A 19,530-nucleotide genomic window follows, 5' to 3' on the forward strand; every position below is an offset into this window, starting at 1 on the left:
AACATAAAGATGACCCTTGAGTCTGTAGAACCCAAGGGAAGGTGATAGGTTGTTAGTGCAAATGTAAAACCAAGGTTGGGCCTTGCTGGAGGAGTTTTATTCAAGGTGAACTGTCAAGGGGTTCCCATTATAACCCAACCGCATAAGGAACGCAAAATCAAGGAACATAACACCGGTATGACGGAAACTAGGGCGGCAAGAGTGGAACAAAACACGAGGAATAAGGCCGAGCCTTCCACCCTTTACCAAGTATGTAGGTGCATTAAAGTAATCAAGATATAATAATGATTTCCCAACAATATCCATGTTCCAGCATGGAACAAACTCCAGCTTCACCTGCAACTAGCAAGGCTATAAGAGGGGTTGAGCAAAGCGATAACATAGCCAAACAATGGTTTGCTAGGAAAGGTGGGTTAGAGGCTTGACATGGAAATATGGGAGGCATGATATAGCAAGTGGTAGGTATCGCAGCATAGCAGAAGAGCGAGCAACTAGCACGCAAAGATAGAAGTGATTTCAAGGGTATGGTCATCATGCCTGCAAAGTTCTCCGAGTTGACATAAGCTTAATCCTCGTAAGCGTACTCAATGGGTTACTCGATCACGAACTCGTCTACTGGATCTACCCAAAGTAAGAACACAAGCAACAGGAACAACAATCAACCATGGTGCAATGCGCAAGCAATATGATGCAAAACATGGAATGATATGTGGGATGTGATATGTAATGCATATGCATGCTTCAGAAGGAAAATATTGATCAAGGCATCAACTTGGCAAACCAAGAGTGCCCCTGGAAAGATGAGATGATTTCGGTTGAAATCGATATAAAGATCACCGAAAACGGATGCACGGTTTGCAAATGGCAAGCCAAACAAGAATGGCACAATTCTGTGATTAACAGCACGATGCCATCTAGAATGCAACAAGAAACTAAGCTACTTCACTCCAACATAGCAACAAAACACATGGCAGTGATCTACTCAAGATGCTTGGCAAAAGTTGAACACTGAGCTACGGCTAAATCACACAATAGCAGGCTCAAACAAGCATGGCAAAAGGGCAAAATATATCAGCATCACAGACTTAGCATATAACAAAAGTCCCTTACTGACCATAAGCCAAAAAGGATCAGAAGATATGACGGCACCCATGTAAACATAGCAAGTTTCGTTAACAGATTCAGACTTAGCAGAAAACTAGACATGGCATAAACAGAGTTATGTAGGCATGTTTGCGAGCTCGATGCACTCAACACAAGGCATTGCATGACAAGCTAAGCATACTACCAGAAAGAAGACATGATGAAGAAGCTAAACATGGCAAGAACAATCTCATAGCATGCATGGATCAACTACAAAAACCTTGGCAAAATTGATGAACACGTAAACAATCTGCCAGGAACATTTTATAGCAAACGTAGAGGAAGATTGAGTCGTGCTAGAGCACTCCATAAATGCAAAAAAGGGCATGGATGAATATAACATAACAAGATCTCAAAATCATCCTTACTTAACATACTTAAAATAAGCATGGATCACTCTGTAGCCACATGAATACATGGCATAAAAATAACAGCAGGGAAATGACTTTGTGAAATTCCAATTCCCTGAAATTAGCAATATTACGAGAGCTACTTTGGATGCTTGTGCTAGTCACAAAATTTATCATAAAAATACATGCATACACCCCTGAAAAGATGGGATGGCATAGCCCAAAACACATGTAGAGCTCATTACCATATGCAGCACACAATAATCATGGCAAAAATGACAAATGCTCATAATCTCATAAGAATCAGCACCTAACATCTTATAGCACTCTTGCAACAACAATTTGGGCATCAAGATGGACTCAAACAAGCATGGTGCAATGGAATGAAATGAAGAGCATCTCATGATGAACATTTCGACATATCATACACTCAAAACGGAGCAATATGCTAGCAGATATGGCATGCCAAAGAGGGCAACATATTGTAACAGATATGGGACAACAGTTTTTTTTACCCAGCGGAAATCGGAACAGGGAGTTCCCGGATGGGGGTTGACGAAGCTGCATGGCCTACGGCGGTGAGTCGGGACTCCGGGAGGACTCAGGAAGGCCAGGAATGGGTCGAGGGTGGCCGGATCAGGTGGATCCCGGCCGGATCGGGCGAGGGACGCGACCAGCGACGAGCACCAAGCTCCATGGGTCAGTGGCAGCCATGGCAGAGCTCCTGCGGGAGAGAGCACGGGAGAGGTGAGAGGAGAAGGAGACGGGCAGTGGAAGGACGAGCAGGGCGCGAGGGGTCTGGCCTGCAGGTCGTGTTCGCCGGCGGGCGGCGCGATGAGGTTCGCCGGTGGGAGGCGGCTCTGGATCGGGAGCTCCTCTCCTAATCTGGAGCGCTCGGGTTTGTGGGCACGGAGGGGCGCGGCTGACTCGGGCCCGGAGCGGGCCGGATGTGGGCCTGCAGGGCTGCTGTGGGGACGTGCAGGGAGGCGTGTGGCCGCCTCTGATTGGTGGCGCGCAGCGGTGGACATGTCCGGCGCGTCGCGGACGCGTCCGGCAGCGCGAGGAGGAAGATGACTAGGGTTTGCACCGCGAATTTCGGGGCGAGGGACTCATTTATAGGTAGAGGGAGCTAGGAGAGTCCAAATGAGGTGCGGTTTTCGGCCACACAATCGCGATCGAACGGCCGAGAGGATGGAGGGGGTTTGGATGGGTTTCGGGCCACTTTGGAGGGGTGTTGGGCTGCAACACACATGAGGCCTTTACGGTTCCCCAGTTAACCGTTGGAGTATCAAACGGACTCCAAATGGTACGAAACTTGACAGGCGGTCTACCGGTGGTGTACTAAGGCCGCTTGGCAAATCTCAGTCCATTCCGAGAAAGTTTAACACCCGCACACGAAAGGAGGCAAAAAGAGGGTGCCGGAGGACATAGGAGTATCGAATTGCAAAACGGACAACGGGGAAAATGCTCGGGTACATGAGATGAACACGTATGCAAATGCGATGCACATGATGACATGATATGAAATGCATGACACGCAAAAAAATGACAAGGGAACAACAGAAAATAACTGGAAGACACCTGGCGCAACGGTCTCGGGGCGTTACAACACTCCACCACTACGAGAGGATCTCGTCCCGAGACCTAGGATGGCACCGGAGAGAAAACGGAAGAGAAAGAGAAGAGGTAAAACTAAGTTGCTTCTTTGACAAATGAGTGAAACCAAAGAACCTTGAAAGTTTGATCAAATTGAAAGAAAGAAAGCAATGAAGATGAACAAAGTTGAAAACACTCCGTTAGGAAAGTGGAACAAGGAATAATATGGGAACCTTGTGGGTTGAAAGACATGAATTAAGAGCTCCCGCGACAAGGAAGGACATGTAACCACTCCGGTTGAAACGTAATAAGCAAGGAAAAGAACATGATATTTAACAAAATGAGATAATGGGTCAAAGAGAGCAACATCACAATGCCTTCGGAACAAAAGATAGAACGGACTGAAAGTAACGAAGAAGAAAACAACATCTTCTACGTCGAATGAATTTGAAAGCATCCTTAGAAAGAAGGATTGGATGGAGTTGTTGAAAAGTAAACAAAAAAATAATAAGGTTGTTGTGGGCTTATGGAAAACATCTCAAAACTATGAGGTGAAATTCTGCCATAACTGAAACAATAGATTGGATTGATATCAACGGGGAGACGAGAAACTTAATTCACCGGGAGGATAAATGAAGAACTTGGATCATTTATAAGCACCATAAATAGCGACAATCGTTAGGGAAAGCTTTAGGTGAAATATAACCAAGATAATTCCAATGAAGAGATTAATGGATTTAAAATACCTCATTCTTGATAACTTGTGAATCGTAAAACACAAAGGGAAATTATCAAGAATAACATAACACCACCTCAAAAGATAAGGTATAAAGAATTGCACTCCGGATTGCAAGATGAAGGATACTTGAACTCCTCAAAATAAAACATGTGTTGAGCACCATGTTTGTTTGAGAGTATAGCTTGGCGGATCATCGCTTCGAGAGAATTCTTGATGAACAATTGAAGAATGAGAGGAATCCTTGATGAACCACCATGTAACCTCCATGAAGAACTCTAGTAATAAAAGAATGATCAAATGAAAGGAAAGAGAAGTTGAAAACACAAGGTGAATCCTTGCAATGATTAGATGGATCTTCATGACGAGAAAATTGAGAGAGCTTGGAACTCCGGGAAAAGAAAAGATGAATCAAGTGAAACCGAGAATTTGATGAGCCTCCGGAATAAAGAATTAATCATTTGGGTGAATTAAGAATAAGAATTATGTTATGCTCATCCTTCACCAATTTATATTGATGACAAGCAACGGATTTGGCATACTACTTATTCTCGTAGAAAGGATTAAGATAGATATAGCGCAAACTCAATGGACCACCGGTAGGATTTGAACCAACGAAGGAAGAGAAATCTTGAACGAACCACCGTAAGAATTGAAAAAGAAAGTAGCAAAGGCACATTTCACCGGGAAGGATTGGAGAACGAATGAAGATACTTGAGGGGATTTATATACAAGTGAACGAAGAGATCGTGAACTGATTAGATAATACTTGAATGATGCACCGGTAAGATTTTGCAGAACGAGAGCTGAAAGCTGAGAATGAATAATTCTTCTGAAATGATAGCCTCCGGAGAATCAAACTGACAAAGGTTCCTGAAATGCTCCGGATAGTTGAAAAGAATTCTCACAATCGAAACAATTATGAGAGGATGGCAACAAGCTAGAATCATGAATCTTTGAGAGAATGGATAAGATTTGGAGGAAAAACTCTTCTTCGGTCTTCAAATGTTGAGAATGACGATGAGAAACACCACCATAAATTGTTGAGATACTCCGGGATGAAAATTAGAAAGGTTGAACCAATGATGAAAAGAATTTGAAAGATCTTGGAGAAAGACATATGACTGACGATAATCCATTCTTACGTCAAACATTGAAAGATTTGAGAATAGCTCCGGTAAAATTAGAAGAGTTAGGTAAGATCCTGGAAAAAGACCTGTGGGTTAGGGCTCACTCAAAAGAAAACACCATTGAGTGATTTTAAAAATAGATTACACCGGTTGAATTAAATGGCTTAAATATGATAACAACCTCGAGATAGGTTTGAACGGATCTTGAATTAAAACATGAGCCGTATGAGATATCTTCAGCACTCCCGAACGCATGAATAGCGAAAAGTGAATGATTATGAGGTGCATAGGTATGAGAAGGTATTTGAAACGAGGAAAAGGGATATGATCAACACCAAAGGCTTGGATAGAAACCACCGGAGAATAAAAGAATGACGAATGATGAACTTGAAACTCTGTTAGCATCTTCATGAGAATCACCATATAAGAACATTGACGGAAAAGAATGGAGTGACTTCCCATCAATAAAATGGATACTTGATTAAGAAAACCGAGTCCTTGAAGAAAAACGGTGGGAGGGCGGGAAAAACAAAGACAACTTGGAACTGATGAAACGAACACCGTTGAGAATACTTAGAGTTGATCTTGCGAATGTTTAAAATGATCGAATCCACTTGAAGAGAAACACACCGGTTGGAAAGAATTGACATGACATTCTTGATGATCAAGAAGGATTAGCATCCACATAGAAATATGCTTAGGGAAGGTATGGAATCGACACTTGACATTGAAGCAACTCGAATACCACAACTCAAAACAAAACAAAGGATTGGCTTGCAGAATAAGCCGGAACAAACATATGATAGATATTTCGTCCGAAGTTTTCGTGGTGGGGCCCACACAGGCTCGATCGTACAACACCATCATGTACAAGGTAGTGCACATGACATACGAAGCGTTCCTGAGTCAGCATAGCCAAGGACTCTTTAATACACAACGCGACCACTGTAAAACCAACCGTGGATAGGCGGACCACTAGACGTCGAACCCCAATTTCGTATCATACATCTGTCGGAAAGATATCCTAGGAGCTACTTGAATTCCCACTTATAAACTCCCGAAACTTTCTGGTTATGCAATCAGGTGTTGGGGATATAGGGGAAGCAGAATATCTCACCCAAACTAACAAATCCTACATCCAGCTATATCCATCCTTCAACACATAACCAAGAAACCTTCGGAAATCATTTACCTCAACCTTCGAAAAGCATCCGTTATATGAGTTATGGAAATACTCCCGAACTCCTGCCCCAGTACTGGGTGGCGTCGAGGTTATCTCACCAACAACTGCATAAAAGAGATTTTCGATGTCGGCGAACTCAGGTATTCCAGAACTGCAACGATAAAATTGTGAGGACAACACCTTGGAGCTCAACTCCCCGGGGCACTGCCACAACCCCTAAATGTCAGGAGGCACCAAGAACAATGTTCTCGTCACAAAACCATCGAAACGATTCCAAGATACCCACGTGATCCTAAATTTTTTTTAGTGAAATTTGAGGAGAGAAGAGTCAAAACTCTACGTCAGGAGGACTCACCAGCGCGACGAAGGGACTGAGGAGTAAAAAGAATCCTACTCTCTGATATATATAATCCTATAAGACTCAAAACATTTTTCTATACTCAACAATGCCAGCGATTCGATCAAGCAGGAGGCTCCTAAGTCGGGGAAGGCTCTGATACCAACTTGTAACACCCATGATGCGGCTATATCTCCCATGTGTAGGAGCACGACTTAGAGGCAGAACCGCATTGTTGGCATGTCGTAAGAGGGGTAATCTTTACCCATCCCATGTACTAAATAATAAAGGGATAAAGAGTTGGCTTACAATCGCCACTTCACACAATACATAAATATAGCATTACAACATCCAGAATACAATCACGCTCTAACTACAGAACCAAAATAAAAGAAGACCACACCTAATGCTAGATCCCCGATCGCCCCAACTGGGCTCCACTACTGATCGACTGGAAAATGAAACAACGCAACGAACACGATCTTCTTTGAGCTCCTCCTTGAGCTCAGTTGCTTCACCTGCATGGTATCATCGGCACCTGCAACTGGGTTTTGGAAGTAATCGGTTAGTCACGAGGACTCAACAATCTCACACCCTTGCGATCAAGACTATTTAAGCTTATGGGTAAGAAAAGGTAGTGAGGTGGAGCTGCAACAAGCACTAGCATATACGGTGGCTAACTTACGCAAATGAGAGCGAGAAGAGAAGCAAAGCACGGGCGTGAACTAGAAGTGATCAAGAAGTGATCCAGAAACTACTTACGTTCAAACATAACACAAGAACCGTGTTCACTTCCCGGAATTCGCCGAGAAGAGACCATCACGGCTACACATGCGGTTGATGCATTTTAATTAAGTTAAGTGTCAAGTTTTCTACAACCGGACAGTAACAAATTTCCATCTGCCCATAACCGCGGGCACGAATTTCAAAAGTTCAAATCCCTGCAGGGGTGTCGCAACTTAGCCCATCACAAGCTCTCACGGTCAATGAAGGATATTCCTTTTCCCAGGAAGACCCGATCAGACTCGGAATCCCGGTTACAAGACATTTCGACAATGGTAAAACAAGACCAGCAAAGCCGCCCGATGCACCGACATCCTGATAGGAGCTGCACATATCTCGTTCTCAGGGCAACACCGGATGAGAAATCCGTACAACTAAAACCTGCCCTCAAGTTTCCCCGAGGTGGCGCTGCAAGGGGCTCTAGTTCGGACCAACACTTAGACAAGCACTGGCCCGGGGGGGTTAAAATAAAGATGACCCTTGAGTCTGCAGAACCCAAGGGAAGGTGATAGGTTGTTAGTGCAAATGTAAAACCAAGGTTGGGCCTTGCTGGAGGAGTTTTGTTCAAGGCGAAGTGTCAAGGGGTTCCCATTATAACCCAACCGCGTAAGGAATGCAAAATCAAGGAACATAACACCGGTATGACTGAAACTAGGGCGGCGAGAGTGGAACAAAACAAGAGGCATAAGGCCGAGCCTTCCACCCTTTACCAAGTATATGGGTGCATTAAAGTAAACAAGATATAATAATGATATCCCAATAATATCCATGTTCCAACATGGAACAAACTCTAGCTTCACCTGCAACTAGCAACGCTATAAGAGGGGCTGAGCAAAGCGGTAACATAGCCAAACAACGATTTGCTAGGAAAGGTGGGTTAGAGGCTTGACATGGCAATATGGGAGGCATGATATATCAAGTGGTAGGTATCGCAGCATAGCAAAAGAGCGAGCAACTAGCAAGCAAAGATAGAAGTGATTTCGAGGGTATGGTCATCTTGCCTACAAAGTTCTCCGAGTTGACGTAAGCTTGACCCTCGTAAGTATACTCAACGGGTTACTCGATCACGAACTCATCTCCCGGCTCTACCCAACACAATAACACAAGAAACGGGAACAACAATCAACCACGGTGCAGTGCGCAAGCAATATGATGCAAAACATGGCATGATATGCGGGATGTGATATGCAATGCATATGCATGCTCCGGAAGGAAAAGATTGATCAAGGCATCAAATTGGCAAACCAAGAGTGCCGCTGGAAATATGAGTTGATTTCGGTCGAAATCGATATAAAGATCACCGGAAACAGATTCACTGTTTGCAAATGGCAAGCCAAACAAGAATGGCACAATTCCGCGATTAACAGCAGATGCCATCTAGAATGCAACAAGAATCTAAGCTATTGCACTCCAACATAGCAAAAAGCACATGGCAGTGATCTACTTAAGATGCTTGACAAAAGATGAGCACTGAGATACGGCTAAATCACAAAATAGCAGGCTCAAACAAGCATGGAAAAAGGGAAAAATATATCAGCATCACAGACTTAGTGATAATACTAACATGTCAGGAATTAACATCAGGAAGCAATGTTTAGAGCTAGATAACAACATTCTACAGGAACAGAACATAGCAAACAAAGGCATGGCATGAATCTACTCAAAGCATATAACAAAAGTCCCTTACTGACCATACGCCAAAAAGGATCAGAAGATATGATGGCACCCATGTAAACATAGCAAGTTTCATTAACAGATTCAGACTTAGCAGAAAACTGGACATGGCATAAACAGAGTTATGTAGGCATGTTTGCGAGCTCGATGCACTCAACACAAGGCATTGCATGACAAGCTAAGCATACTACCAGCAATAAGACATGATCAAGAAGCTAAACATGGCGAGAACAATCTCATAGCATGCATATATCAACTACAACAACCTTGGCAAAATTGATTAACATGTAAACAATCTGCCAGGAACATTTTATAGCAAAAGTAGAGCAAGATTGAGTCCTGCTAGGGCACTCCATAAATGAAAACAAGGGCATGGATTGATAGAGCATAACAATATCTCAAAATCATCCTTACTGAACATACTCAAAAGAAGCATGGATCACTCTGTAGCCACATGAATACATGGCATAAAAATAACAGCAGGGAAATGGCTTAGTGAAATTTGAAGTCCCTGAAATCAGCAATATTACGAGAGCTACTTTGCATGCTTGTGCTAGTCACCACATTTATCATAAAAATATATGGCATACACCCCTGTAAAGATGGCATGGCATAGCCCAAAACACATGTAGAGCTCATTACCATATGCAGCACACAATAATCATGGCAAAAATGACAAATGCTCATAATCTGATAAGAATCAGCACCTAACATCTTATAACACTCTTGCATATGGTAACAAACCCCAAGTTGGATACTTTCGAGTATTTGGCTCAAAGTGTTACATTCTTGATAAGCATCGTCGTTCTAAATTTGCTCCTAAATCTCATGAGGGTTCCGTACTTGGTTATGAATCAAACTCTCACACTTACCGTGTCTACAACAGTTTCACCCGAAAGGTTGAAGACATGGTAGATGTGAAGTTTGATGAATCTAACAGCTCGCAAGTAGAGCAATTGCCAATTGATGTAGGGGATAAAGACCCTTCGGAAGCAATCCAAGACTTGTCTATTGGAAAGATTCGACCAAAGGAGGTGAAGGAGAGTACCTCGTCCGTCCAAGTGGAGGATTCCACCTCACGACAAGGTGAACCAAGAGTCGACATGGAAGCATCCACGAGTGGGACACATCAAGATGAAGAAAATGAGGAAGTACACCAAGATGAACCTCATCAACCTCCTTCTCCACCATGACAAGAGAACGACAACGTCAACAATGAAGAAGGCCAAGAAGGACAAGATGAAGAAGATGTTCCACCCTGACCCAAGCAAAAGCTCCCATGAGTTCGAGCAAGAGTCTCAAGAGATTATCCCGTCGAACAAATCTTCAATGATATTCAAACCAGGAGAATCACTCGCTCTAAAACTCGTTTGGCTAATTTTTGTGGACATTATTCATCAATCTCTAGTATTGAACATATGAAGGTTGAAGAAGCATTGGAACATCCAGATTGGATAAATGCCATGCATGAAGAGGTACACAACTTTGAGAGAAATCAAGTATGGACATTTGTCGAGAAGCCTAACAACAATCACAACATCATCGGTACCAAATGGGTGTTTCGCAACAAGCAAGACAAAGATGGTCAAGTCGTTCACAACAAAGCTCGTCTCGTCGCCCAAGGCTACACTCAAGTCGAAGGTATGGACTACAGTGAGACATATGCCCCATTGCTAGACTTGAGTCCATCCGCATCTTACTTGCCTATGCTAATCATCATGATATCACTTTATACCAAATGGACATTAAAAGTGCTTTTCTAAATGGTGAAATTGAGGAGGAAGGTTATGTTGAACAACCCCCCGGCTTTGTCAATCCTAAGAAACCCGATCATGTTTACAAACTTCACAAAGCTCTTTATGGTCTTAAACAAGCTCCTAGAGCGTGGTATAAATGCTTGACCAAGTTCCTTATTGAGAAAGGCTTTGAGTTTGGAGAGATAGACTCTACTCTTTTTACTAAAAGGGTTAGTGGTGAATTATTTGTGTCCCAAATTTATGTTGATGATATCATATTTGGCTCAACTAAACCCCATTTTAGTGAGAAGTTTGGAAGCTAATGTCAGAGAAGTTTGAGATGTATATGATGAGTGAACTCAAGTTCCTGCTTGGGTTGCAAATTAAGCAAACTAAGGAAGGCACCTTTGTTTCTCAAACAAAGTACACCAAGGACTTATTCAAGAAGTTCAACATGCAAGAAAGCAAAGGTATGAAAACTCCCATGCCAACTAGTGGACATCTTGATTTGACCCAGGATGGCAAATCGGTTGACCAAAAGGTTTACCGCTATATGATTGGATCATTTTTATATCTATATGCCCCCCGTCCCGATATTATGTTAAGTGTGTGCATGTGTGCACGATATCAAGCGGCCCCCAAAGAATGTCCTCTTAAGGCTATGAAAAGGATAGTGAGATACTTAATACATACACCAAATTTTGGCATTTGGTATCCTAAGAGGTCCTGTTTTGATCTTGTTGGCTATTCCGACTCGGACTATGTCGGAGACAAGGTTGATACGAAGTCCACTTCAGGTACTTGTCAATTTCTTGGTAGATCTCTTGTGTCTTGGTCTTCCAAGAAACAAAACTCGGTATCCTTATCCACCGCTGAAGCGGAATACATTGTCGCCAGTTCATGTTGTGCTAAATTACTTTGGATGACCCAAACTCTTAAAGACTATGGGATCAACGTGAAACATGTTCCATTGCTTTGTGACAACGAGAGTGCTATTAAGATTGCTCACAATTGATATCTACTACACAACCTTATTCTTGTAGACGTTGTTGGGCCTCCAAGTGCAGAGGTTTGTAGGATAGTACCAAATTTCCCTCAAGTGAATGACCTAAGGTTTATCAATCCGTAGGAGGCGTAGGATGAAGATGGTCTCTCTCAAGCAACCCTGCAACCAAATAACAAAGATACTCTTGTGTCCCCAACACACCCAATACAATGCTAAATTTTATAGGTGCACTAGTTCGGCGAAAAGATGGTGATACAAGTGGTATATGGATGGTAGATAAAGGTTTTTGTAATCTGAAAATATAAAAACAGCAAGGTAACTAATGATAAAAGTGAGCACAAACGATATTGCAATGCTAGGAAACAAGGCCTAGGGTTCATACTTTCACTAGTGCAAGTTCTCTCAACAATAATAACATAATTGGATCACATAACTATCCCTCAACATGCAACAAAGAGTCACTCCAAAGTCACTAACAGTGGAGAACAAACGAAGATATTATCGTAGGGTACGAAACCACCTCAAAGTTATCCTTTCTGATCGATCTATTCAAGAGTCCGTAGTAAAATAACACGAAGCTATTCTTTCCGTTCAATCTATCATAGAGTTTGTACTAGAATAACACCTTCAGACACAAATCAACCAAAACCCTAATGTCACCTAGATACTCCAATGTCACCTCAAGTATCCGTGGGTATGATTATACGATATGCATCACACAATCTCAGATTCATCTATTCAAACCAACACAAAGTACTTCAAAGAATGCCCCAAAGTTTCTACCAGAGAGTCAAGACGAAAACTTGTGCCAACCCTTATGCATAGGTTCATGGGCGGAATCCACAAGTTGATCACCAAAACATACATCAAGTGAATCAATAGAATAACCCATTGTCACCACGGTTATCCCACGCAAGACATACATCAAGCGTTCTCAAATCCTTAAAGACTCAATCCGATAAGATAACTTCAACGGGAAAACTCAATCCATTACAAGAGAGTAGAGGGGGAGAAACATCATAAGATCCAACTATAATAGCAAAGCTCGCGATACATCAAGATTGTACCACCTCAAGAACACGAGAGAGGGAGAGATCAAACACATAGCTACTGGTACATACCCTCAGTCCCGAGGGAAAACTACTCCCTCCTCATCATGGAGAGCACCGGGATGATGAAGATGGCCACTGGAGAGGGATTCCCCCTCCGGCAAGGTGCTAGAACGGGTCTAGATTAGCTTTCGGTGGCTACGGAGGCTTCTGGCGGCGGAACTCCCGATCTATTGTGCTCCCCGAAGTCTTTAGGGTATATGGGTATATATGGGAGGAAGAAGTACGTTGGTGGACCTCCGGGCTGTCCACGAGGCAGGGGGGTGCGCCCAAGGGGGTGCGCGCACCTAGGGGGGTGGGCACGCCTCCCACCCTCGTGGGCAGCCCGGGACTCTCTTGGTCCAACTCCGATACTCCGTGGGCTTCTTCTGGTCCACAAATAAGTTCCGTGAAGTTTCAGGTCAATTGAACTCCATTTGATTTTTCTTTTCTGCGATACTCTTAAACAAGGAAAAACAGAAAGTGGCACTGGGATCTAGGTTAATAGGTTAGTCCCAAAAATCATATAAAATAGCATATAAATGCATATAAAACATCCAAGGTTGATAATATAATAGCATGGAACAATCAAAAATTATAGATACGTTGGAGACGTATCAGCATCCCCAAGCTTAATTCCTGCTCATCCTCGAGTAGGTAAATGATAAAAACAGAATTTTTGATGTGGAGTGCTACTTGGCATAATTTCAATGTAATTCTTCTTAATTGTGATGTGAATATTAATATCCAAAAGATTCAAGATAAAAGTTCAATATTGACAAAAAATAATAATACTTCAAGCATACTAACTAAGCAATTATGTCCTCTCAAAATAACATGGCCAAAGAAAGTTCATCCATACAAAATCATATAGTTTAGTCATGCTCCATTTTTGTTACGCAAGAATGCTCTCATCATGCACAACCCTGATGACAAGCCAAGCAATTGTTTCATACTTTAGTAATCTCAAACATTTTCAACTTTCACACAATAGATGAGCGTGAGCCATGGATATAGCACTATGGGTCGAATAGAATATAATGAGAGGGTTATGTGGAGAAGAAAAAAGGAGAAAGTCTCACATCGACGTGGCTAATCAATGGGCTAGGGAAATGCCCATCAATTGATGTCAATTCAAGGAGTAGGGATTGACATGCAACAGATGCACTAGAGCTATAAATGTATGAAAGCTCAACAAAAGAACTAATTGGGTGTCGGTGTCAAAACCGGCGGATCTCGGGTAGGGGGTCCCGAACTGTGCATCTAAGGCGGATGGTAACAGGAGGCAGGGGACACGATGTTTACCCAGGTTCGGGCCGTCTTGATGGAGGTAATACCCTACGTCCTGCTTGATTGCTCTTGATGATATGAGTATTACAAGAGTTCATCTACCACAAGATCGTAGAGGCTAAACCCTAGAAGCTAGCCCATGGTATGATTGTATGTTGTCCTACGGACTAAACCCTCCAGTTTATATAGACAACGGAGGGGCTAGGGTTACACAGAGTCAGTTACAAGGGAGGAGATCTACATATCCATATTGCCTAGCTTGCCTTCCACGCCAAGGAGAGTCCCATCCGGACACGGGACGAAGTCTTCAATCTTGTATCTTCGTAGTCCAACAGTCCAGCCAAAGGATATAATCTGGTTGTCCGAAGACCCCCTAATCCAGGACTCCCTCAGTAGCCCCTAAACCATGCTTCAATGACAATGAGTCCGGCGCGCAGTATTGTCTGAGGCATTGCAAGGAGGGTTCTCCCTCCGAATACTCCATAGAAGATTTTGAGCACCAGAATAGTGTCCGGCTCTGCAAAATAATTTCCACATACCACCGTAGAGAGAACAATATTTCCACAAATCTAATCTGCTGACGTGTTTAGATAGCATGACGTTACGTCATGGCCCGGTCATTATTCGAACCATTTTTCTCAACCAGCACCGCACGTAACATGGGACGGTTTTCTTGACATGTCCTGTCAAAGCAGAGATCATGTTCCCCTTATTACAAGATTCTCATCAATACGGACGCGGGTAACGCAACCGTACCATTACTTACGACGCTTGGGGAATAAGAGGTTTTAGCAAGCGAGGGGGGGCGCATCGCCTCTTCCGCCCTAATAAAGGGACAAGAATTCACCCTCTTCACCCATACTTTCTTCCCCACTCATTCCATTCTGCTCAGGCTCCAACGCGCGAGCGTTCACCTCCTCCACCCACAAGAGGTCTTCCAAAGATGTCTGGATCCGGAGCAGGAGGAAAATTGATGGCCTCTACTGTCCGAGAGAAGGATATCAAAAAGCTTCGGGAGGCCGGGTATCTGGCTAAGAAAATCGGCCACCATCTCCCGACGGCTGGGCAGATCGTCCCCACTCTGGAACCCCACGAGAGGGTTTTATTCCTCCCTCACTTCACCCGAGGGCTGGGATTTCCCCTTCGCCCATTCATTCGCGATATCATGTACTATTATGGGGTCGATCTTCACGATCTGTCCCCTAATTCCTTCCTCAACATCTCGACATTCATTGTCGTGTACGAGGCTTTTCTCCGTGTTTTGCCACACTTCGATCTATGGCTGAAGGTCTTTAATGTGAAGCCCAAGGTGGTGGGCGGCGAGCACACCGAGTGTGGGGGTGCTATGGTGAGCAAGATGCCCAACGTCATATGGCCAACATGAACCTTTAATGATTCTGTCAAGGAGTGGCAACAACAGTGGTTTTACATCACTGAGCCGAGCGGCAAGGAGCGGGCCGCTTCTCCCGAGTTTCGATCTGGCATCCCTCTGCGGCTTACGTCCTGGGTCAAGAAAGGACTGGATTGGTCCTCGTCTGATGAACTGTCGGTGCTCCAGACGCGCATTAAGGATATGGGGGATAAGAACATTGAACTCATCGATGTAGTCCAGGTGATGTTAGTCTGCCGGATACTGCCTTGTCAACACCAGACTCGCAATCTACGGGAGTTTGATCCGTCCAGGCACCAAACCTTGCGAAAGCTCTTTGGCTTGTCGCACGAGGATATTTGGAAGGTGCTTTTGAAGTCCAGCAAATCATGGACGGACTCCGCCAAAGACCGCGGGTACCAATTATCCTGCCCTGCAAGTTCGGTGAGTTTATCAAACTTTTCCTTCCGCATGACCCAATGGACGTGCTTGACGCGTGTTTATTCAACTTTCCCAGAGCTGGACGAAGAAGGCGGAGTGGATCCATTGTCCAGCCCCACTGCCCGAAGACCCGACCATCCCGCTGGTCCCGGCGTCTTACAAGGTGCCGAAGAAGACGGCCGAGAAGGGGGCTAAAAAGACCCGAGGCGGCCTTCGTCGTTGCGGCACTTCGGGCACAATACCCGAAGGCTCTGAAGCCCATTCTGCCTTCGAAGAGGACAAAAAGGAGGAGGGAGATGAATCCCCTACGGAGGGAAGAAGGAAGAGGACGGCCTCCGCATCCTTGGAGGCCGAACTACCCAAAAGAGGAAAGATTCCTCGTCAAGAGGAGTCTCCTGCCACTGCTGACAGCGGCATGACATGGGATCCCAGGGCCCAGCTCCTAGTGAATTTGTGAGTATCCGAATACGTTTAAGCGTCCAGACTCATCGTGGCTTAGTATTTTGACCTAAGACGTATATTTCTTGTAGTTCGGTGAGGTCCCGTACCGAACAATCCTCATCAGAGGACTTGCTGAGCTCAAACGCTGTGGAGAGCGGGACGCCCCCGAAGGACCCTTCCACCAAACAGGTGCCAAACACCGAGGCCTCGTCCCGACAGGACCCCGGCCAAGGAGAAAAGGAAAAAAACCATGAAGGCGGTGCCTGGAGGTCAAACCGCAGGGGCCGGAGATGTGGGGAAAAAGATTCCCCCGGCGACCTCTGTCCATCTAGAAGTGTCAGATGCTTTGCTGGTGGCACTACGAGATGCCTCCATTGTTGATGAACACCGTGCCCTGATGGGCGCGGTGATTAAGAAAATTCAGTCAACCGAGAATGGAGTAAACGAAGCCTGTATCTGTATAAAAGGCTTTGATGTATGTTATATGAGTTATCGAAGAGTGTCATAGTATAGATAGTAGCCCCTGATACACTATTCGGTGAAAGAAAGAACCAGACAGGGGATCGAATTCATGATCTCAGGAAGACTTACTAAATGACATTGATTTCTCTCTTGTTTCGAGCAGATACCTATAGCGGCTGCTGCCTCTCATATTGCGGAGATCGTCGGACTGAATCAAAGTCTAGAGCGGGCTAGAGAAGAAATTGGCCAATTGCAAATGCAGTTGAGGGATAAGCAAGGTATGCACCAGTATTATGTGTATTTACTACGAGATAAATGTTCGGTATGAAATGAGCCGCATAATTTGTGCTAGGAGTTATGACCAAAGTCGAGGCCCTCAAAAGGGCCGTTGCCGAGGCCGATAAAAAGGGGGCCACGGAGCGGACTCTTCGTGAGAAACACGAAGCCAGAGTTATTAAAGCTGAGCAGGAGCTGCAAGAGGTCGTAAGTAAATGCGAGGCCTTGGAGCAGAGATTAACGGAGAAAGAGTCCAAACTCAGAAAGGCACGCCAAGCCACGAGCGACGCCCAGGTGGAAACCCAAAGCGCACTGCAGGGGATCCAAGAGGCGAGGCAGATCGCGGCAGGTAAGTTTTTCCCATGTAAAGAAAATATTTGAAGGGAAAACTATGTTACTGATTGCGAATCCGGACTTCTCAGGTGTATTTGCCGAGCTGCCGCACAGTATACCAGATGCCACTCACTTTTACCGAGCCGAAGGAAGGAACACCGCCGACAAGCTCTTTTGGTCTCAGTATTTGGCACCGAATTATCCGGTGCCTTTTGCCGATCAACTGAAACAGCTGATCGAACTACATAAGGCGACGGAACTAGCCATGAATGATGTGGTTCTCTGGTTATGGCCTGCTGAACCGATTCCAAGCAGCTACTTTGGGCTCGTAAGGCGTCTTATAAGCGCTTGCCCTCGACTTGACGTCAACAAGCGGTCGGTCTGTATAGAAGGAGCGTGAATGGCCTTCGCCCTTGCAAAGGTGCACTGGGGGAAGATGGATGCCAAGAAGCTGGTGACCGAAGGACCACCAAAGGGGAAGGAGCACCACAAGCCCGAATCATATTATAAGAGTGTCCTGAAAGGATCCTACCTTGCGGCGGAGCTATGTACCAAGGACATTGTATTTCCCTGAATGCGGATCATATTGTCTGTTGTAATGTTTAAACAAGGTCGTTGATATGTCGAGTGTTATATAAAAGTTTACCCTCCTGTGCGGCCGTTTGTATATAAAGGTTGAGAGTTGGCCAGTCGTCGGCTTCTGCCCCCACGTAAGGAGTACGGGGGTGTTCGGGATAAACCTGAGCACTCTTTATCCCAGTTTCGGGTCCTCCAAGGGAAGTGCTCAGCACAACGAACTAGGCAATCGGACTATAGGGCTTTATCATTCTCACTTAGCCAGAGGATCTTTAGTATGGTCGGCGCAGCCCCTTGTGTTTGGAAGACTGTACTAGGGGCTCTATAAACGCCTGATCTGGAAACAATGTTGATCCGTCGCACGCTACATTGGTTATGGCATTGTGCGGGAGAAATCCTTAAAGATTTTGTGACAGCTCGAACAGCTGACCAGCTCTCGCCATATCATGACAGTCAGTTTTCGGCTTTTTCTACTGAGGTGCTTGTCCGGAAGAACCGGGACACAATCGCAGTAGTTCTCCCAGTGCTACCTTAGCCGATATAGCGGAATGTAAGGTAGCAAAACATAGGAGCCGGGCAAACCCAACTATTGACCCAAGACATTATTCGGAGCTGATGCATATAATGCTATAAGTTCGGGGTGCCGAACTTCCGTGAAGGTGTTCGGACTTTTATTGCCGTGTTACGGGGAAGACGAAGCCCCTGGCATATATAGGGCATACCGCTGTGTATGGATGCCATTTGACAAAATGATTTCGATAAGAAATAACCAGTAGGTAAACATCATATGAATCCACATGTTGTATAAATAATATGTCTATGCGTATGGTACAAGTAATGTGATAAATAATAATAAAAAAGGAGTTGTGATAGCATAATCTGCTGTGACCAGGGGAAAAGGTTGAGTGCGGGTTCGTATTGTGCCCGGACGGTCACTGCGGGAAATGTCTAAGGATCCCCAGGCGCGTTCGAGCTGCTTCTGTGGAGTCCGTCCTGGTCGGTGCGAAGGTGGACCTGCGAAGGAAATATAAGAAATGTTTGCGTGCCGGAGGGCGGTTGAGCCGCTGAGTTCATCCTGTCGTGGCCTTCGCCGGAGTGTTCAATTGAACCCTGGACGAGCCAGAGTATCCTTCCGTGAAGTAGTTCGGAGCCCCTTGACGGTGTCCGAGAGCCTAGGTGTCGACTCGAGGTTCGGCTGCGAGGTGCTGCTCAGTGTTCCTACTACTAAGGCAGCGATGTATTTGTCGGCGTCGAAAGAAAATTCGGCCTTGCCATGATCCGTGATGAAGCCGCGTGGACCGGGCATTGTGAGCTTACGGTAGGCACCATGTGGTACCGCGTTGAATCGAGCGAAAGTGGTTCGCCCGAGAAGTGCTTGATAGTTACTCCATATCTGGTACGATGTCTCTAAAAGTGGCTTTAGTGGCCTCGATCGCTGACTGATCGATGCCCATCTTGCGCACTGTATCCTGGTAAAGCAGGTTTAAACTGCTACCTCCGTCCATAAGGGCTCGAGTGAGGTGGAACCCGTCTACTATTGGGTCGAGGATTAGTGCGGCTGGATTGCCCCAATTGGCTTT

The sequence above is a fragment of the Triticum dicoccoides genome, chromosome 1A (assembly GCF_002162155.2).
Source record: "Triticum dicoccoides isolate Atlit2015 ecotype Zavitan chromosome 1A, WEW_v2.0, whole genome shotgun sequence".
NCBI lineage: Eukaryota > Viridiplantae > Streptophyta > Magnoliopsida > Poales > Poaceae > Triticum > Triticum dicoccoides.